Here is a 4,841-nt window from a genome sequence, read left to right on the forward strand (position 1 = left end):
CTACTCTCATGGTTGCCTTCTACCCCGCGGCTATGGCATGAGCTGGTTAATAAGGAACCATCCTTTAAACAGGGTGGTGAACAAGAACTTAGAGGAGTTGAGGAAGAAACAGGATTTGAAATGAGTTTCATCATCCAGAGTGTGGATTAGCAGCGTGGCAGCTGTTAGAAACCAACAAATCTGCCTAGATCTAGAAGGCCGCTGTGGAGCGTGGCAGGGGTCATGCTGAACACAGAACCGCCACGTCCAAGAGGCACCAAGCCCTGCGTCCCACAGACAGCCGGTAAGGAGGGCACACCAAGCCGCCACCATGGCCCCAGTGGCCATAGCTGTGGCTGTGCCTGGGGAGTCTCGGCAGCTCCCTCAGGCTTGGAAGCAGACGGTGTTGCAGGCAACATGCTGCCAGCTTCAGAGAGCGTCTGCCTCTTGGCCAAAGGGTGTGTAAGTGCTTCTTGCCCATGAGATGGAGACCAGCTCTGCTTCCCACCAGTCAGGCTTGTTTGGTCTTACAGCCACACAAGGTTGGACTGGTTGGAAAGGACCTCTGGAGTGTCATTCAACCTCCTGTTCAGAGCAGGGCTGGCCTCAGAGCTGCAGCATGTTGTTCTGGGCCTCATCCAGGTGACAACTGAATACCTCCAAGGACGGAGATACCCATCTCCGTGGTGCCTGCTGCAGGGCTGCACTGCTCTCACAGGAAAGAAACTTCTCCTAATATCTAACTGGAATTTCCCCTACTGCAGCTCATGCCCGTTGCCTCTGGTCCTGCTCCCAGGCACCTCTGGGAAGAGTCTGGCTCCATCTTCTCCTCCCGTTAGGTAGCTGTGGGTGGTGAGAGGATCTCCCCTTCGCTTGCTCTCCTCCTGGCCAAACAAGCCTGGGTCTCAGCCTCTCTTTCTTCACATGCTCTAGCCCCTAATCATCTTAGTGCTCACTCCAGATTGTCATCTCCAGTGCATCACTGGGCTCACTCCAGTTTGTCAGCTCCAGTGCATCACTGGGCTCACTCCAGTTTGTCAGCTCCAGTGCATCACTGGGCTCACTCCAGTTTGTCAGCATCCCTCACGTTACTTACTCCAGCCCTATTCCCTACAAGCACCCCAGAGCCTGATACCTATCCCCAGCCAGGGACAGGGCACTTAGTCCTCTTCGTTTCTTCACCTGCTGTCCTCTCTCATTCCTTTCCACATGCTATGCCTAGAAAAGCCCCTTTGGCATTACCAGCCCCCATCTCTCCATCAGCCCCCCCAATATTTCCATCTCCCAGGAGCTCCAGACTCTGACTGGGGAGACTTTCCTTCCTGAACAAGCGGCTGCCTTTGCTGGGGTCTTGCAGGTGCCTGGCCGTACCTGGCTGAGCAGTCCTCGGTGGCTCCACGGCAGGACGGACGGGTGTACCAGGATGTGCAGCCGCACCGAACTTCTCCAGATCCACAACAGGAGGGCGCCTGGGCTTGGCCGGCCTCGGTCCCAGCGCCTTGACGTGTGGCAAAGGCTTCCTCCGAGGCAGAGCTGGGTGCCCTGTCCCGTGGAGGCTTCCCGCAGTGTCCAGGGAGGCTGCAACAGCTGCGCCTTTGGCAGGAACCACTGGAGCACCCTTGTCTTTGGCGAGTGGCCATGTCTGCTGGGCTGGGTTTCTCTGGGGAGGAGTGGAGGTGGCTCCCACCTCCTTGTTCAATACGTCTCCTCCTCCTGGCTTTGCAGGGGCTGGGCGGAAGCTGGTGTCTTGAGCAATCCCCTTCTTCAGTCGCACCATCCATTCTGGGGTCTCAAAGACGGGATGAGGAGGCAAATGCTGTCCCACGCTCCGACCTTTACTGTGAGATGGAGAAGCTCTGCTGAAGTCCACCACCCTGGTCCGGGGAGGCTCAGGAGGCGGCTCACCCTTGGAGTCTGTCCTGGCTCTGTTGCAGCCAGCGCTGCAGAGCGACTCTCCGGCCAGCTGCCCACTTCGGCAGGGTCTTTTCTGTTCCCTTGGAGCTTTGCCCGTAGGTGCCTCACCACGGCCTCTTTCCCCTCCAGATGTGTCTGCAACTATTAAGAAAAGCTCCAGTTAAAACACCACGGAGGAAAACGAGTCAAAGAGCCCCCTGGGGCATTCAGTATTTCTTCAACATGGCCTGACACTAAGCCTCCTCCACGAAATGTGGTCTTTGCTCAAAGCGGTCCTGGAATGTGTCTGAGAAAACAACACTGGGCTGCACCAGATCAGGAACAGGTCTCACCACCATGAGGGAATCCAGGAGGCATTCCATAGAGTCTTTTGGTCTGATCCACCCTTCATCCACTACCAGGGACCATCAAAACAGAGGGATGCGGTGGGGGATTATACCCTACTAGTAGCAAAGCTCCTGAGGGCAGAATTTGAGATCTAGAGATTGCCCAGGGCTCAGATGGGAGCAACCTGCCTTGCCCTGGTCCTGATTCCCATGAAGTCAGTGGTGAACCCATGGCAGTCATAGAATCATAGAATCATTTAGGTTGGAAAAGACCTTTAAGATCATCCAGTTGGTGGGAGAGACCACACAGAGCTGTCAGCATCCCTCCCTGGAAGAAAACCCGGGACAGCGCTGCTGAAACTCATCCTGCCAAAACCTGCATGCAAAAAAAAAAAAAAAGGCCAAGAGGCAGCAGATCTGCCCTACTTTTCTGACCAGTGTGTTTCCTGTGCTGCTCACACCGTGCACACGTGAACTGGGACACGCTGGCCGCAGCGCAGAGCTGCCTCCATCTTCCTGAATCACCAAAAAGCACCTTTTTCTGAAGCCTCAGAGAAAGGCTGCCAGGAGGAATCTGGATGACTTTTGGAAGAAGAGTGCCAGGTTCAAGGTACGGCACAAAGGTCAGGTAGGATGGGGTTACCTTTTCCCTAAGCTTCTCAGATGGACCTTATGGGAGAGATCATCTTGCCCTCCCCCATCTTTCTCCCACCCCCTTGTTCCTGGACCACAGTGTCCCTTTGCACCGGAGCTGACTGCTCCACTTGCCCTCAGCAGGCCGTAGGCTTTGATTTTGAAGTTCTCCTGCCTCTGGGATTTCAGTCTGGGTTTGTTCTTGCGTAATTTTTTTCTTTCACAACAGAAAGGCTAGTATGCAAAGAAGCTAGCGCAATATTTTTAGACATAAGTGCTCAAACATATATATACCTAAATAAGTGCAAGTTCCCCTCGCATCCCCAGGCAGTCACCCCAATTTGCCCGGTAAACGCCGCAAATGCAGCACTCCGAGTGGAGCCTGTGGTAGAGCAGTGCGAATTCGCTGTTTCCTGCACACCAGGCAGTGGGGCTTTCACCCAAACTACTGGAAAAAAGCAACTTTTTCCAGATTCCCAAACATGCCGCTGGGATTTTTGGCACCTGAATGCTTCAGAGGTTTGTAACCATCAATTTTGGAGCCGTTCCATGAGCTGGGACTTGCACAAAGCCCCCAGGAGTACCTGTGGGATACAGCCGCACCGTCACCATGATCAGTTCCAACTTTTTCAATACATTTTGCACTGGTGTCTGCTCTCCCGGACTCAGCGGCAGAGTGTGGCCTCCTCCTCTTTCACAGATTTTATATCCAGCCCGATGTCACCCAGCAAATCTCGCGCTCAGCCAGGAACTGGTCAGAGACCTTTGAAGCTCCGACCAGCTCAGACATACAGCAGGACTCTGTCTTCCAGGAGGAGAGAGGGTCTCGGCAGGATCCCTCGCAAGCACACCGCCAAAGCCTTTCCAATCAGGAGACATGGCTCTGCTCCCTGTGCCCCGTCCCCAGGTCCAGCGTAGCCCAGGTCCGGTTCTTACTCACCATTTTCCATCAGCAGATGCTTTCCTGCGTGCTCACCTCCTTTCTGAAGGCCACCGGAGGCATTCAAGCAGAAGGACTTGTGCAAGGCAAGACTCTCCCAAGTCCCCCTCCCCTGAAACCAGAAGCTCTTTCCTAACAGTTGTCGAGAAGCTGTGTGCAATGCCAGGAAGTTGCTGTAGCCTGACCGTGAAACAGCATGACGAGGAGGAGGAGCAGCAGCAGCAGCAGCAGCAGCAGCAGCAGCAGCCGCTGCTCCTGATGCACCCGCCGCAGAGCTGCTCCTTGCACCAGCAGCTTGGACTCTGCTGCTCTTGAGAAGTTTGAAGCCCACCAAACCCCGCCACCCACAAGACAGTCTTATCCAGAAAAGAGCCTGGAGTTTGGGGAGCGACTCCGGGATGCGAGGGACAGGCTGCTGCAAGGACCGGGAGGGCAGGTTACATTCTCACCTGACAGTGGCTGACGTGGACCTGCAGGTCAGGTCTTCAGAGCCCCACAGGACCTGCAGAGGGTGGAGGCGATTCATGGGGGTTGCACGGCAAAACCAGCACAGCCCTGCACAGCCGAGCTCTGCAGGAGCAAAGGAGGGTTGGGGCAAGGGCTACAGCTTTCCAGCGTATCCAAACCCAGGGGACATTTGCTCTGTTGAAGAGCTGAGCTCCGCCGGGAAGTAGGGGAAGCACTCTGCACAGCGTGGCGCCGAGTTGGGCCATCTCTGTGTTGAAACGTCCTGGTTTCACTGTTTGTTGCCTCAAAGGCAGGAAAGGTCTGAAAGGTTGAGTCAAGCCCTGTGGCAGGGATGCTTGGGCCAGCCGCAGGCGGGCGCTGATGTCCCTGCCCTGGGGTGGCACGTCCCGCCAGCCCTTTGGGAAGGTATCCCACCAGCAGTGCCCGCGGTGGCTCCCGCCTGCGGGTGGTGTTAAGGATAAGACAGTGCGTCGAGGATGTGGGGAAGGCTGGGGTGGGCATGTGTTGGCCAAGGGTGGCAGCCCTGGGGGTCCTGTGGAGGGTGGCGGGTGCCCAAGGGGGGCACTGGAGGGTTTGATCCC

The sequence above is a fragment of the Pygoscelis adeliae genome, unplaced genomic scaffold (assembly GCF_000699105.1).
Source record: "Pygoscelis adeliae isolate BGI_AS28 unplaced genomic scaffold, ASM69910v1 Scaffold284, whole genome shotgun sequence".
Classification (NCBI taxonomy): Eukaryota; Metazoa; Chordata; class Aves; order Sphenisciformes; family Spheniscidae; genus Pygoscelis; species Pygoscelis adeliae.